Source organism: Passer domesticus, chromosome 15 (assembly GCF_036417665.1).
Source record: "Passer domesticus isolate bPasDom1 chromosome 15, bPasDom1.hap1, whole genome shotgun sequence".
In the NCBI taxonomy this organism is placed as follows: Eukaryota; Metazoa; Chordata; class Aves; order Passeriformes; family Passeridae; genus Passer; species Passer domesticus.
In genome coordinates this window covers 5,366,739-5,384,437 of record NC_087488.1, presented here as the reverse complement: position 1 = coordinate 5,384,437, position 17,699 = coordinate 5,366,739, and the positions used below count along the sequence as shown (strand labels likewise).

The window sequence follows — 17,699 nt, the reverse complement described above, 5'->3', positions numbered from 1 at the left end:
CACTGGGGAAGCGCTGCATTAACAAGGATGGTTTGTTTTGACCACGCAATCATTGAAATTTCCATTAGGTGACAATACCAGCAGGATGAAACCAGGGATTTAATTTTGCAACAAACTTCTGCTATTAAATTCTGGAAACTTAGCCTATTTTTGACTAGCTGTGGAAAGACAAACTTTTGAGACAAATTGCTTCACTGAAATTTCATTTTAAGGATTATATTTTTTATGGATGTCTTACTTGCATGTATCTATACCCTCTATTAAATGCACAGCATACACAATTCAACATATTTAAGGATGTTTAATGAGTTTAATAAACTTAAAGGGATGTTATATCTGTTCACTCTGTAAAGATTGTTTATTTCAGGAAATAAACCATTTTGAAATGAGTAATATGACTTTTAGAGTTATGACTATCTCATTCAATTAGTTTCTGTAATTACTGTCATTCCACACAGTATATGCAGTATTAAAGGAGAGAATACATTTTGAGGAATTACAGTGTAGGTGTACAACAGTTATTGTTAATGAGCCATAAACTTTAGTCTCCTGCTCTGTAAATTCATGCCAGTGTAAAGTAATTTGGCAAAATAAGTCAACAGTTACAGTTGGACAAATACTGTTGTATTTTAATGTTCTCTGAGATTATTATCCTCTAGCACATTTCATACCATTTATTTTTCCTGTATATTTTAAAAACATCATCCTACTTCTAAAAAATACATTGTGAGAGATGCAAGCAAGATCTGAACAGTACTGAATTCTCCCTGCTCAGTTGCATGTTACCTGGACTAAAACAGAATTTATCAGACACTTTCACCTCCACCCAGTTTTGCCTTAACTCAATTTCAGACATACTAAAGGACTCATTAAACACAATCCTACTTTTTCACAACTCATGGATTTAGACTTTGTTTACATGAGCAACTAGCACAGGTCAGCAGGAGCGGAGCTGGGAAGGAAGTAGTGCTGAGGCCCAAACAAAAATCACTGAAAACTGATAATTCTGAAGAATGATTTTTCACTTCATGCTAACCAGTGCCCTTCAACTGGGAATACTTCCCACACCACAAGATAAAGTTAACTGTATTTTTTTCTGACAGACCCTCTTAGGAAATATGAGTGTCTGCCAGGTTGGGAAGGAGAATGTCATACCAAGAAAGAGAAAATAAAAGATGATTGTAAGTATCATCATTTGCATTCTGCCCATAAAATGGGTAAATAATAATTAATGTTCTTCCTACAGCAGAAGTTTGGAATTGTCTGGCATCTCCAAATCCTGGCACTGAATGACCAGACTCAATACACAGATGAATGTTAACAGAGATCATTCTGTTATACACAGACCATAAAATATTCATAATCTTAAAAAAAATCCGGGTGTCACTCAAAGAGTTCAGAGAATCACTACTAACAGATTAAAATTAGCAAAGAATAACAACCATATTCTCTACAATTATATACAAATTCAAGTAATATTTTTCCTTTACTGTCACTCTACATGTAGGATACCTGAGGCTCAAACTTAACAAAGAAAATCACTTTTTAGTGGATATTTTACCCTGTACTACATAGTGCAGCACTACAGGAGAGATGCTTTTAGTCAATTATCTATACAGACATTGTCCAGGAGAAGCCAACTACCTCAGAGTTCACTCAGCTGCCAGTAAAAGTTTAGTATCACAGTTAGTATCCCAGATCACCACATGCCATGAAAGAGAAACAAGAGAAAAATCCAGAGAACTTCTATTCTGACTATTTTAATTACTTTAATAATCTCTTTAATTGCAGAGCTAGCTTACAGAGAAGCAATAATGCAAACCGCTCATGGCTCAGTTTTTCTTACTTTGCACATCAAAAATGCATATTCAACCTTACAAAACGCAGAATTCACAGCATCAGCAGCAGTGCTTTGCGAGCAACATTCCAACCATACAAACAGTAAGAACAGAGCCAGCAACTCACAAGCTACAAACTAATTCAGATTATCCTTCTCCATCAGTGCATCTCCTTCCCTCAAAATGTATTTCTTGGCTCACCTGGAGTTTGACTTGAGTATGTTCCAGAGAAGTCTCCTTTAGAATATCTGTTGGCTTTAAGTTTTACTTTCCTACGAAGTAATTGTTGTGCTATAGGCTAGAGAAACAAATACATCTCAATTGGCACTTAACTTCAAGAAAAACCAAACCAAAACAACTCAATCACAGAAGCAGCAGAGTACTCAGCATTTCCTGGGTATTTATGTACCTCATGCACTCTTTTCTACAGGTCCTTCCATTTTTCCTGCTGCAAGCTCTCACAAATAACAAATGACACTTTTGGAGGATGACTGAACCCTCCCCAAACGTTAAGAATGGCAGAGCCCACAGCTGCTCAGCACAGCTGGCACAATAATTGGGGTGCACTGGGAAGCTCCTGGCTGCTCCCCAGCCTCACCCATCCACAGCAGGGCTGTACCTGCTGAACCAAACAAAAACTAGGAGTGCACAAGGCTTTGTTTGGGATTTCTCTCCCCTCACTATGAGATGACCACAGAGTGAGAGAGCTCTTTCCTGCTCTCCAGTTCTCCCACTGCAGAACCCCAGGCACCCTCCACAGGACTCACTGATAACAAACTCCTATTTATCCATTGGTCTCATTTCCTCTCCTGCCCACCAGTCACACTAGAGCCCTGGGGCTGATAAACTCTGCCCCAAGCACCCAGAAATGCTGGCAAAAGTTTGTCAAACATCTCAGCAGAGCACCCAGCTGCGGTCATGCATTGGAACACTCTTCCACTCCTTCCCTCACCTCCCTTTCTTTTCAGTTACTTCACAACAAATGAAATCAGGTGCAGCTCTGGCAGTCTACACCTGCCCCTGCTTTGCCACTGAAGGGCCACCCCAGCCCCAGGCAGCCCAAAAGTGACAGTAGAGGGTTTGGGATCTGCATTTACACTGGCCCTGTAACCCCCCCCATGTCACATATGGTCGGGAGGGAAGGGTGGCAGATGTTCTTCTGAACCACAGGCTGAAGTGGCAGCTGCTGAGGGGCTCTGCTACACCCAGGGGGCAAAGACTTCTCTCCAAGTCTCTTTTCTGCCTTGCTTTCATGCCCCACTCTTGGAAAAAAAATGTGAGCAGCAGTTGAAAGCAAGCTTCATCAGCTTTGGAGGAAGCAAAAGGAACAAAGACCTGGCATATTGTATCTATAACACAGTTTGGGTAAAAATTCCCAGTTTGTAATTTGTCCTTTCATTAAACTATAATTCAATAAATCAATTACAGTACAATTCAGTAAACAGTGGAACTGAAATGCACCAGTACTGCTTTTCAGTGCACAGCTGCTGTTCTTTATGGATTCAGAGCTGGAACACCACTATTTGCATCAAACAGAGCAAAAATGGGAGCTCCCCTCTCCGACATGTCAGAAATCTTCATTTGTAATAATTTTTGTTATTTGCTGAAGATGAGTTTTCAGTCCCTCACTCTGGCAGTAGGGAAACTGCAGAGAGGGCAGTGAATTAATGCAAACACATGGATCATGTTCTGTGTTCTTCAAGGACTGAGCTCCTAAAACCAACTTTTCTTCCATCTAACAAAGATAATTCCTGATATTTTACCATAACACCATGCCCCCTCCAACCTCCACCACCTTATGCTTTATCTTCTGCTATTATAGATCTCTTACAAGTTCTGCACTAAATCTCTACTGTACATTTATACAAAAGAATGAATAAACCACGTTAATACAAGTGCCTCAACAAACAGAAGCTCTTGCCAGATAAAGCTGCATCTATACATAAATATATTCACAAAGGAATTTTGAAGCATCTGGGAACCTAGATGAAAATAGAGAGATTATAAAAATTGGCCCCATTGAATCATAAGCAACAGAGAAAATGCACTGAAGTCCTCCTTCACACACAGCTGGCTTTTGAGAGATTTTGGGTGAGCTCAGGTACAATTTTGGAGCAGAGTGCTGGGCTGGCTGAGAGTTTTGTGCATACCCAGGGAGTTCCAGGCAGCAGCATGCCAATACACAGAATTATCAGCACATCAAAGGCATTATATTTATCAAACCCTGCCACAGCACATTTACTAGCTGTATGATGGATGTTGTTGTAGCAAGCAAGGAACACTTTGATGTACATGGCCTTCTTTGATTAATGAGGGCTCTTGCTGAGAAGCTGCATATGGAGTAAATTACTCTTTTCAAAAATGGCTGATTTGCACTATTGTACTAATTATGTCACAAGCTCAGAGTCGGTTCCAGACTCAGTCACCCAAAATAAAGAAATAAAAATTCACATATACAGGTCATGATTTTGTCACACACATGCATCAGCTCAAAATCCTCAAGTCCTAATTAAATTAACTTAGAGTTTCTTTTTTCTGCAGAGAGCACCAGTAAGCATTTCCTTCCTCCACTGAAAGCTTCTACAATCTAGTATACTGGTAAATAATTTCCTTTTCAGAAATGAATGCAATTTTATAGTAAGTTCCACTGCACTTATAAGAACATTATAAGAACTCTGAAAACATTTCCATTTTCCACAAAAACCCCACAAAACATCCAGCCCAAAAAGCAAACCCAAAAACCCCCAAAGCTGAGGGAACCACAATACACAAAGCAAGCCTCTTAAGAGCTTTTTCTAAATTAATTCTACCAGCTAGGGAAACACTACAAAACTGAAGTTATTCCATTAGCCTTGAGTCTCTAAGCATGTGGTGCCTTAAGCAATTTATCCACTTAGTTGCAACAACAAAAGTATTTATTTGAGAGCATTAAAACAATGTTAATGTCCTTAAAATTTTGAACAGTAAATATTTTATCATGTTAAGTACACTTGCAGTCTCCAATTTGTTATTATAGGTGGCAGAACCATTACTTTGCCACAATCACAGGGAGTGTACAGATCAAAATTATCTTTGGACATATAAGCAGGATGAAAGGAAGCACCAAATCAGCATTCAAGCCCGTGGGGTGACACTCCACTGAGGACAAAAAGGTTCCTTAAGTGCACTTTCTGTTAGTTCAGATTTTTATCCAACTTGGGCTTCATAATTCAACAGTTTTACACAACACTTTTTGCTGCAGTTGCATGACAGCACATGAACTACCAAAAAAAAGGAGTAGCCCATCTTAACCCTATAGCTTGGGCAATAAGATATCATAAGACACCCTGAAAGGCCACACAAGGTAAGGTTTAAAAAGCCTTGTCAGATTTGAACAGAATGAAGGCATCTTGAAGATGATTTTGTTCCACCCCCTTCCATGAGCAGGGACAGCTTCCAGCATCCCAGGCTGCTCCAAGCCCTGTCCAACCTGGCCTTGGGCACTTTCGGGGATGCAGGAGCAGCCACAGCTGCTCTGTGCCAGGCCCTGCCTGCCCTCACAGTAAAGAATTTCTTCCCCACATCCCCTCTAACCCTGCCCCTGTCACATTACAGCCATTACCCCTTGTCCTGGCAATCTGTAATATTCAGGTTAGGGATTGTTTCATGTCAATTGAACAAAAACTTGCATCTGACTTTTTTACTTTCACATTTCTAGAGCACCTATGAGGTTTCCATGGGTTCAGTCAGCCAGTTCACACAGATCTGAACCAGACTGGATGGGTGCAAGGTGTTTTCTCTAGAGATTTCTACACCGATTTCTGAATTACCGCAAGGAAGAGAAAGAGAACATTCTGTGAAAGGTATGGCATCCATACCAACAACATCATTCTATTTTTTTCCACAGCAGTCTTTCCAGGAAAGCAGCTCTCCAGGTATATAAATTTATATTGGGTCTCTTGAAAACATAATTCAGAATACCTGCACTGTCAATAAAATATCCAGTTAGGTGTTTCCAAGTTGTTTAGAAGGTAGCAACTCACAATTATCAAATTGCTGAAGGGACTTTGCTCTTGTCATAGAGCAAAAGCTGGAAAAGACTTTTTCCAAAGCCGTACTGGATTTGATAGAAGTAGCCACAAAAGGAAATTATGAGGGGAAGCAGCTGAGGAAGAAGGGCACTCAGATCTTTGACAGATCTCCCTGGACATGCACCTGGAAGGTCAGGAGCTCACTGTGGGGAACTGCACCCACAGCAAAACACAGCACAGTCACCAGGCAACCCCTGAGGGTTCCACAGCCTTGCTTAAAACTTGTGTGAAATATCACCTACTAACACCAAAATAATCCTAGGCATATTTGCAAAGCATATCAAGCAGGTGGAGCTGTATGAGCCATGCCGCATTAGAATGGAAGAGAATGGTCTGCCTGGAGCTGCTGGCTGAGCAGCAAACAGCAGGAAGCCCTTTGGTACTGTTAGTACAGAAGGGAAACATTAGAAACAATAACTTTGTATTATGCAAAACTGTTCTTGGCTCTCGTTTTGGTGTAATTTCACTATCTTCTTATTCTACTCCTGAATTTCTTTAAGAACATGTTAATTTTTCATGGATTTAAAACATCAGGGGTTAACTAGCATATGCAGAGCATATTATATCTTATCTATTAATGTAAAAACAACATAGTGTATCTAGGTGTGCCGATGATTCTTTGGAAAACTCTGAGGTTTATTCAATTTCCCCTCCAAGTGCAAGTACAGCTCCCCAAAACAGCTGACACAACTCAGGCTCCAGCTTTTAGGACAGCTCACAGTCTGGCTGTTGCAAGCTCTCCAGGAGAGAGAACAATTCAATTTATTAAAAATAATAATATTATAATGTGTTCTTATGTTTGGTTTAGAAAAGCATTTGGAATGTTTAAAAGTTTGGTTTAAATCCAGAAACAGAACTAAGTCAGAAACCTTCAATATGCCATTATATTATAAAGACCTTTACTTCTGGTCAGTCACACTGGGAAACTCTGTGTTAAGTAGTTAAAGCTTGGGAAACAGATTAAAAGGTTCTATTAAATCCTGCTTAAATTTGAAAAGATGAGAATATATCTTACTGACCATAACTGATATTTTCATCCCTGATTTTCTCTGACTGCCTGCCAGCCATAGGCAATGTAGATGACAATTCCACCCCCCAAGAATATTCCAGACAAAATGTTTTTGCCCAAAAATTCTTCCAAAGTCAAAGTTTAATATCTCATGTTTCTTATTCCTGAGCCAAGAACATCTGCCTGTCAAAACTTTCCTATTACTTTATATAATGAAACTACATGATGCCAATCCTTTTGCTGTTTCCCAAGAACCCCCACCATTAATTTCCCACACTAGGCAAACTAGGAAATTGGTTTCCAACTCAAAATTGGAAATACTACAGAGGTGTATGCTCAGATGATAATATTCTGTTGTAGAGAGATGTCCAACCTGATTCTTGTATCACAAACACTGTAAAATCATTTATTTTAAATGAAACTATAAAGAGTACAAGTTCTGCTGGAAGACAGTGAGCCAAAAAAAAAACCCCTGAGACTACATCAAATGCAGTAGACAAAAAGATCTAATGCTGACCTCATATTAGTTGCAAACTGCTGGATCAGCCTGCTCCCTCCAAAGTCACTCATTTGGCTTCAGGGCATTTAAAATAAGCTTTTAATGCTGGAATTTCTACTGTATAGCTGGAGAACAGCAAATGTTGACTTTAAAAAGCAAAAAATAAAAGCAAGTTGGGCAATTGCAAGCTGGCAAATCCAACAATGGAACGAGTTCTGAAGGGAGAAAAATTAATGATTTAGAGGATGATCCCTAAACTGGGACAAGAAAATTGAAAAAAACTGAGGAGGGAAAATCTGACACATGAAGACACTTCGAGCAGAACAATATGTATAGATTAGGTAGAAATTTATGCCAATTATTAAAAAGGGATTTTACCAATTAGAATTGTAACAGCCTGAAATAGCTTTATGATTGGCAAGGTGAAAATGACAAAAAACCTCACAAAAACCCCCATTAACAAACTCCTGCCATCCTGCTGGGACAGCGTGCACTACCCAGGAGGCCTCTCCAGCCACATGCTCCAGGTTATCTGTAATTTGTCTGAGAACCAGGATTCATGTCTGTGGCTGTCTACCCAAGCAGCAAGGAATGAAATCAAGCTTGGACAAGGAGTGCAGTTTTTTGAGGACAAAAATGATATTTTGTAGTTGTTGTGTATTTGGTTCTGGGGAGTAATAAATATGACAGGGGGCATAGATGTTAATTTATTGTTAGTAAGACAGAATTTTAGCAATCATACTCAGTGTATTTATGGAGATCTGAGCTGAATACAGGGAAGGGAGGTGGGAGGTATCAAGAAGTAGGAAATTAAGCACATCACCCAATGTTCTTTTGAGATCCTAGAGCTAAACTGGCAAGTGCCAGCACCTGACCCAGGAATGAGTCTGGGCACTGTTTATTTTGTCCTGGACCTCCCAATGAATCTGTGCTAATGCTGTGGCTGCAGAACTGGAATGAGCAAAGCAGAGGGGCTTTGAGCCCCTCAGCCAAAGGCAGGGCAGGGCACAGGGCTGCCCTTTGTGTTATCACTGGCACCAAGCCCAGCCAAGCACAGCAGTGTATCCAGAGTGCAACCACCTGGTTTTACCAGAAAAACTGACACCAGGCTGCCTCTGACCGTGATAAATGGATAAGCCAAAGGTTGAAACCCTGATTAACTAACACATTTTCCAATTATTCCCATCTTTCATCACTCTGCTGTGCCAGGAGAGGCTCAGCAGCACCACACCTCCCCACAGTCTGGTTTGCTGGGATGAGAAGTGTAAAGGGGCTCCTGCTTCAGCTCCTGGGACTGAGCCTAGCACAGACTTGGACATCATTTCAGAACTGCAAGAAAGTTAATAAGGCCACTTACAGTTTACAAACTACCTCCACTTGCATTGACCATTGTAAGCCTCAAGCAAAGCTGTCATGAGGCTTTTGTAGGGGAAACCTTAAGGGCTTTGGCTAAGGCTTGCTGTCAGAAAACTGCTTGAAATGAATTCAAATCACCAGGCTCCCTTACTGAAGGTCAAACACAACATTTGCAGCTGGAATTGCCAACACAATAGCAACATGAGGGGAAAAATAAAGACTAACTGAGAGGAAGATTCTCTGTTAGTGCTTTACTGGCTTTTGGGGAAGAGGAAAAAGGGAGGGGGCAGGCAGAGCCACAGAGCCTATCAGAAAGATGCAACTGTAAAATTTCCTGCAAAGCAACAGCTAGCCCAAATACCTGAATTCACTTTAAAGGCTGAGTCAGCCCATGCCAGGGCTGCAGGAGGAACCAGGCGTGACCAGCTCCCTGTCCTGTGCCCCACAATGGGCAGGTGTCTCCCAGGGAAGGGAAATCTCCCCATCCAGCAGGAGAAAGGAGCCCTGAGAGCTCCTGGCAGGCAGCCCCACGGCACTTCCATAGCCCCCACCAGCCTTCCCTCAGCAGAAAGTGAAACCCACCCAAAATGTGGCTGTGGGTGTCCTGAAGAGCCAGGACATCCCAGGGGAAGTGCTGTATGGCAAAAGGGTCAAATTGAGGGGATGGCATGCATGTCATCCAAACAAAACCTCTTGGCTTGTCCCATGGCTCACTTCTTGGCACAGGAGTGACTTCCAGAAGGTTCTGGTTCCCTTATGTTACATCTCTTCTCCTTACAGAGACTGGCAGCAGTGAGAAAGCTTCAGCACTTAGCAAACATTTGCTGTGAGGATGTTCCTGCAAGCAAAGCTCAGCTCACACAGAGCTCAGCTGGGACAGGAGGGTGACCCCTGGTGCTCTGCTCTCCCCAAACCCACCAGAGAGCTCTGCTCTGCCTGTGCAGGAGCAGCAAAAGCAGAGGAGCCACAACGTGGCCCCAGAGCCCCAGGCAGGGCTGGCCACAGGTTCCTCACCCCATTGCCCAGCCTGGGCAACACTGGGGCTCCTGGGCAGGAGCAGAAGGTGCTTACAGCCCAGGGAGGCTGTTCTGAGCCATCCAGACCCATCAGAGCAGTCAGCTTATCACTATGACACTGTTCTTTAGCTTCAGTATGAGAGTGCAGAATTTAAAAAAAAAAAAAAAAAAAACAAAAAAACCAACCACATTTAGTGGAACCAATCACCTCACTTTGTTTCTTAAATAATTCATCTTTTAGGCTCAGCCCTGGCTAAAGGCCCAGATTCAGATCATTTTTCCATTTTTCTGATCCAAATAATACAGTTATAAAGAAAAGCATTAAGAAAGATATGGCCAATTTCGTCCACTCAAAAGTTCAGCCCTAGTGCATACATTTTTGAACATCTTTCTAGAAAAGCTATCTTGAGCATTTATCTGAATTTGTATTAAAAAGAAAAGTCAGATTCTTGTTTGCAGTGAGCCAAGCTTCAAATCTTGCAGGGAACCAGATGTGTGGAAGGCAGAGCCAGAGCAGCAAGTCCAGCACCTGTGTGTGCTGAGTCAGCAAGCTGCTCACACCCCCACCAGTGAACAAGAATAATAAGATTGGCCCCTGGGACCAGAATCCATCTATTAACCAATATGATCTGGAGACCTTGGGTCCTCTCTCATATTTTCTACAAATTGTATTGCTTCTTGGTGAAAGCAAAATCCTTATGGTACTGCTATCTCAGGATCACAGCAGCATTTTTCATACTATCTTGCTGCATGATAAGAAACTAAAAATATTAAAATGAAACCAGATATCAGTTCATAGGAGGGAGAAGAGGAAGAAAGAAATGCCTATGATAAAATTTAAAAAATGAAGAAGAAATGTATTTTGGCAGAAAATTGTCTTTTAAAAAAATCCTAGAATCTTATTAGAATGTGTTTAAAAAAGACAAGGAAAAGGTATGTAGGCATCAGTAGTTACACTGAGGAATCCACATGTTTCAGAGAAATTATAGGGCAATACATGAAATTTATACAGCTGACTCAGATCCAGCTCAGAACATTGTTATCTCACAAGCACTGCATAATTCAGCTGGCAAACCCACCCACATGGGTTGGGGTAGTTGCCAACCACCCCAGAACACAAGCACCTCCTGTTCAGAATGCAGTATTTAAAGGGGCTAGAAAGAAGATGGAGAGAAGAGTCAGTTTTAAAAGTCTAGAGTTAGTTTTGAGCTTCAAAAGGTTAGAGGAAAAATCCTGAAAAATCTTACATGAATGGTTAATTCTGCCCTTCCAGTAAAGGATGCCAACTGATTGTGACCCTGAACAAAAGCACTTAAGATGCTCAGAGTAATAGAAAATTCCACAAAGCAAACACTTTCGGTGAGAAAAGATGGTTCTATGGCCACCATGGCCCTTTAGCATGAAATAGCTGTTTAGAAATATCCAGCTACAGCTAAACCTCTGGTGACTGTCCCTCTCAGAATAACTTCCAAAATAAAACAGTGTTTTGCCCTCATGATGAAATCTGCTTCCCTAACTCCTCATTTTGTTCAAAGAAAGGTTTAACCCAGTTAAAATGTTTTGGAAACATAATACTGAAAATGTTTGACCTCTTGAATAATCCTCTTTACCCATTTGAGAACTGACCATTATTATTAACAATATTTGATACTGTTGTCATATTATTGCAAAAGTTCCATACTGTTGTCTCCTTATCACAAAAGTTTCATCCCTTCTTGGTGTTTTCTCATGGGCAGCTCCTCAGAGCACTGACTCTTCCTCTCAAATCAGCCAACTGACCCCAGTTCCTTCTCAACCAGCCAACCCACTCTTTCACAGATCTCTTCTTCTCCCTGCTCACAGCTGTGGCCTGTTCAAGTCAGGCCTGTTCCTAATCTTTGGTAACTGGCCCAGCTGCAACTCCTTAGGGGTGAGATTACTTTCTGCACTATCTTTATTATCTTATATTCTATCCCCCCACATGATACCCGCAATAAAACATTAAAGGATAAAATTAACATATTATTCTCCTATAACAGTTTCAATATCCATTATTCTACTATGTTTCATTTTTTTCAGAAAATACCACAGCACTCCTCATTCAATTGAAAAAATGACCTGCATGTCTTCCTTTTTGGTAGGTGTGTAAGAAAAAGGAATCAAGAAGAGGGATCTGACCCATGAATGGGTTGAATTGAGGAAACCACACAAAAAAAGGAATGGGGAACTGAGTCCACAGCAGCTGGGTCAAATGGGAATTTTGAAAGATTGCAGCTCAAAGAGAAGATTGGGGTTAGCCCACTCCCAGGGCAGAGCACACACAGAGCTTCAAGTGGTCCAAATTCACCTGAGCACTAGCAAGAGCAGAACTAGCTGTCATCATTCCTGGGAATAAGAAGGGTTGATCAAGTAGGCAAAGCCAGGATTTTGGAAAATGATCATTTTAGTTGAACCTGGCAGCCGCTTCACTGTCCAGAAATCACTGGCTTTTATTGTTGATTCTCAGGAACTGCAAGATTATCCAGGAAAACATTTACTTTTATCTTTTCTCTCTGCAGCTCCTGACTAAAATCTGAAAACCAGTAAAGTGACTTTTTTTTTTACTTGTTAAAGTAGCCACAGGTTACCTTGAAGCCAGTGAGCCTTGCTGTAGCACTGCATTTGTTTTCTTTTAATAGGAACCAAAGCCTAAATATCACATTTGGCTATGTTGCCCTTTTGCAAATAAACCCTGAAGGAATATGAGGAACAGATACTGCAGTTAAGGGCTCTGCAATGCCTGCAGTAACACCAGTCTATGCATCTCACTGAACCATGCCATTTAGCAAAGGGCAGAGAGAGGAACAGACAAGGATGAAAAAAACCCAACAAACTCATGCTACATCCAAGCTTAATTTAAAATAATAATAATTTTTTTAAAAATTAAATATTCAAGACACACAACTGACCATTTTCTCCTTGTTTCTTTATTTTTAGTACCCTTTTAGCCATTGTGTGGTCTCTGTCAGCTTAGTTGTTCAACTCAATTTTTAAATCTCATGAATAAAATACAAATCATGTTCAAGGAACATTTTAGGAAGTAAAAAAGTATATTTCATTTATTAAGTCCCACAATCCTTTTTCCCTCACAGGTGGCCTGAAAGCAGCTTGAAAGCACATCTCCCTGTCCCACCAGACTCAGTTTCTCATGCCAGCTGTGTGGTTGGTCCCACTGGGGAGAATTTGTCCTAAGAGGCATCACAGTCCCTGCTCTGACACCTTCATTGTTGCAGAGAGTGCATCACACCAGCAGCAGCTCACTGGGAAGGGCAAAACTACTGAAAAATCACAAAGGACTAAAAAGAGCATCCAGACCAAACTCCAGGATGGAAAGCACAGCCCAGCTTGAGCTGAGCTGGGTCCCTGGGCATGGAACATGCTTGCAAATGATGCCATTTCTAGCACTTCAGATAGCAGCTGATTTGTAAGGAAAGAAAAGGCTCGGGAGCAAACAAAAAACTGCATTGTTGGTTTGTTCTCCTCATAGTACCAAACATTCAATTTTTGTAATAAAATACTTTTAAACTTTCTGAGGAAGTAAAACAATAACTACTCACATTAACAATGATTTTAAATTAAAGGAACATACAGCTCTAAGGTTAGCATTAGAGACCAGAAGTCTCACACATCCCTTTGTGGTCACACAGAACTCTGCAACAGAGACTCACTTCAGTGAATCTCAACCTTTTAATCCACAGAACCACCCCAATTATTAAGCCTATAATTTCAAACTGAATTTACAGAATGACTAGGCTGGAAGAGACTTGAAAGATCTCAGGGAGCTCTGTTTTATTGCCAATATCATGAAATAGTTTTACTTTGGGCTATAATTTTCCTAGAATTTTGCATCATTCTGGTATATTTTGTGGCACCGATTCTGTGGCTCAGCTTCCAGTTTCAGGAGGAAAAAAGAAAAAAAAAAAAGATAAACCAAAAAACCCCAAAAGACATAATTGGCATGTGGTGTCTGCTAGTTATTCCTCCTGGAGCTTCAGGTGATCTCAGCTGTGGGATTTCAAAGGGGCAGAACCACCCACAGCTCCTGGGTGAGCCAGGTCAGCCGCCTCCTGTAACAGCACTCTAATTAACCCTAGCTCTCTAATCTAATTTAAAACATCCAGCCCAAAGCCTGCAGCACCGTGTGGCCCTGGCTGGCAGCTGTGTCCCTTGTCCCCAGGAGCAACCCAGGTCCCTCTGCAGAGGCCACAGCCTGTGACTGACAGGGGAGCAGCCACACACGCGCTGCCCCTCTGCTCCCAGGAGACAGCCAATCCCAAAAAATGCCTCGCTACGTTTTCCCAGCCTGCAGCCAGGTCAGTGCAGTGAAAATAAAACCATCTGGCTCTGTGTGATCCTGTGGCTTCTCCCAGTCAAACCTCTGCTGTCTATTTTGGGAGGTGTCGCTTCAGATGAGCGTACAGCTGTTCTGAAGACATTGTACCACAGCTCCTCCCTCCACCAGATCTGGCTCTGCTGTTTGTTCCCCTCCTTCTTTGCATGAGTTACCTTAGGTGCCAGGAGAGCTCCCTCAAAGAATTTATTGTAGCGATCTTAATTAAATTAATATTCCTGAGTGCAAGGCTGCTGGGATCTGAGGCTGGTATGAGGTTCATCGACTTTCACTTAGAGGGTAAAGTTTCCAGTTTTCACTCTCACGAGGCAATATGAAAAATTTATGACAGAAGCAGGAGAACTCTTGCTAGAGGCAATGACATCCCTGTGCAATTAAAACACTTTCAAGTGTCTTTTTTTCCTCCATTCTCCTTCCACTCATCTTAGAAAACAATATACAGAGCAACTTTATTCTGCACTGTACATTTTTAAGTTAAAGATCTGTAGGCAGTTGACAAATTATAACCGGATCATAAAAATTTTCTTACAGTTTGAAATGTAACATATTGTACAAGGTTATGGCCAGATGGTAAGGAACTTTTTTTTCCTCCATTTTGTTTTTTGTCTTTTGTTTTTTTTTTTCCTTTTGGTAAGAAAAACAGTTTAAAGCTTTCAAGCAACAGAAGAAACTCCCTCCACAAATAGCGACAGAGACCCTGTCTGCACTCCTTGGAGATGACAGATTTTACTGAACCCCTCAACGAGCAGCTGTGGCAAAGGGCAGGGCTGGCTTTGAGGGCTCCCAGCACATCCCGAGGCCAGGCTGTGCTGGGCACCCACAGCACACAGCTCCATCCTGCTGCAGGTCCTGCTAAACCCTCTCAGAGGGGCAAACAGTCAGAGCATCAGGGAGAGAGAGCCCTTGGACAAGCCCCACCAGATCTGAAAGCCACAAGTTTGACTCTGAGCAGCCCTGGGATGGGTTGCCTTTGAAATAAACCCACTTTATTCTCATTTTGCAGAGCTGAGCAAGTGAGAGCTTTGGGGCAGTCAGCTTCTTTGTAAGCTAACATTCAACTATTGCTGTGACTGCAAACTATGGGGAATAAAGCAACAATAAATACTTAATAACCAACACAATGCAATGGTTCTTTCTTACCTCACCAGAGGACATAATTTTTGCACAGTGCAATGCAGAGTACACTGCAGTAACCAGAGCTAACTCTGAAACTTGGGAACAACAGAGAATATTCTTTCCATGACCATGGAAAATTCCCCTTAACAGCATGTGCCCTGAGAGAAAAATTTACTTGAATATCCCATGCTTAATTCTGAACATGCTAATCCTTGTTACCTCTGGATAGTCAACAGCACTGCAATGTAGTGATCTATAAAAGAAAATACTGTCCATGATTGCTGAAATCAGGAATAATGGAAAAGAAAATTTATAACTTCTTAAATTCACTTCAGAATTTAGACCTGAGTGGTACAAAGAATGTAAATATTAAAAATATCCACCAGCTGATCTAAGCAGCAGAGCTATATTGTGTGAAATGTTGTCTTACTCTGATCATAATAGCAGTAATATAAATAGGGTGTGGATTATAGTTGCAGAAAGTTGCACATGGTGAAAGATTAGGAGCATAAATTTCCTTTCATTTTAGGATAAATCTACTGTTTTGTCTTTGTAAAGCTTTAAAAAAACCTTATTCCCTTACACTGTGTTTATTTGTCTCTGCCCTGCCACCACTACCCTCCTCCTCCCTTTGTAAATTTAGTTTCCCTTTAGACAACATTTCAGGATTGGGATGGTGCACACAGCCACCTCAGGGACCCAAAGCAATAAACAACCCAAAGGACCCAACAACCCAGGTCTCCATTCTCAGTCACAAGTCTCATGGACCCAAGGGGGGACACAGCAAAGCTGCTCTGGAGCCAGCTGACACTGAGCAGGGGCAGGTTCTGCATTGCCAGCTGCAGGAGAGCTGGAACAATTCCTGTCCCCAGACCTACACCCAGACTCAGGATACTGAGCACACTCTGTGCTGGGGCAGCACTGAAGGCTAAGCTAACCCTCCTGTGAGCCAGGGAGTTTGGGCAGCTCCTGAAACAGGACAGCACATCTTTGGTATGAGCTAGATGAACAGCACCACAGAGGCAAGACGTTGTTTATCACACCAAACAGAAGGGTCTCCCTGTTGCCTCTCACTGCTGCCAGGGACTGGCACCCATCTGTCACCTCTCACCAAACATTCTGATCATCTGCTCTTGCAGCAATGGTCTTCCATAATTTTCTCTGCCACACAGGCCCCTTTTATCATTCCAACTGCGTACTTAAGCTCAGGCACTCTGGAAACAATAAAGCACAACAGCAAGCGGAGTTTTCTTACCTTAGAAAGGCTTATTCCAATGTTTGTGGACACGTGCAGCCCAGCTCAGCACCGATGCTAACAACTACCACTGCCTAAGGCAAAGTTCCTCCTTAAGAGACCTTCTTGCTAATTGCCCACAGCTGCATTAAATAAAACAGCTTCAGGTGTGCAAGGCTTTCAGGTGTTACACGGGACTCTAATGAGGGCAGTCGTTTTTAAGAGACATGTAAGAGGACATAAGGGTAGCCCTTCAAGCTAGAGCTAAAGGAAAATAAAGTGTATTTCATTATCAGTAGGGACACCTTGTGAGAGAAACATGGGCTCCAAAACCAGATAGAGGCTGGATCCCTCACAAAATGTGGATATTTCTGAATCACTGCTTAAGGCAGCAGGAAAATGGCCTCAAAGAGAGCTTGTAGCTCCTGGGAGAGAGGAGAGGAAACACAGCTTTTTGAATGCCATTTTAACAGCTGGAGCAGAGTGAAACACCACACAACCACAAATCTGTGACAAAGAGGAAAGCAAGAAAGCTGCTGTCATAGGGCAGAGCTCTGAGAAGGACTGACCCCACATCATGTACAATGCTCCTCAGAGCTAGAGTTTAAACATATGCAAAATAAGTAATGTTTGATATATTGATAAGGCAGCTGAAATGTCACTTCACTGGACAAGGAAGAGGATATCATGATATTGCCTTTTTGAATGCACCAAAGTATTAAACTTCCCATCTGAAGTAACCTTGAACCTGTTCTAACCAAACTGCCAAGAGACTCCTACAATAGAAACACGAAGATAAACAGAGATATCAGCTCAAAGCTGAATTTGGAAGAAAAGGATAACCACTGGATACAGTAGCTTATTAATGTGTAAGTGGAGATGACAACACAAAATACAAAGAAGGAACTCCTTTGCTGTCTCCAAAACATTCCTGCTAACAATTTGTGCTCCTGAGTAGTGAGGACTGTTTTGCTTAGCACAAAATCAGGAAAACTGTGTGTCATTTCTTTCCCCCAAAAAGAGTTCTTACAACCAAACTGTGAATGCTTTAACATCTTCCCCTCTCTTGTAAGAATAAAGATGGGGTTTAAAACACACACAAACCCTGCTCCTCTATGCAATCCCCTCATCTGGAAGTTGTCATCCCCACAGCCTGAGGCAATCAAGGCTGTCACCTTCAGCAGCAAAGGGG

At 41.7% G+C, this 17,699-nt stretch overlaps 1 long non-coding RNA gene across 15 annotated transcripts in view; it reads right to left on the bottom strand.

Moving 5' to 3' along the window:
• Positions 1–16,713, bottom strand: part of LOC135281386 (uncharacterized) — a 270,224-nt gene extending 253,511 nt beyond the window's left edge. For 5 of the 15 annotated variants that reach the window (XR_010348045.1, XR_010348040.1, XR_010348046.1 and 2 more), the window contains exon 1: positions 16,529–16,688. This is a non-coding gene — a long non-coding RNA (uncharacterized LOC135281386). Of the gene's footprint in view, positions 1–16,528 lie in introns of all 15 variants that reach the window. The other 10 variants (XR_010348050.1, XR_010348048.1, XR_010348049.1 and 7 more) reach the window with 6 other exon arrangements.
• Positions 16,714–17,699: the final 986 nt, after the last annotated feature.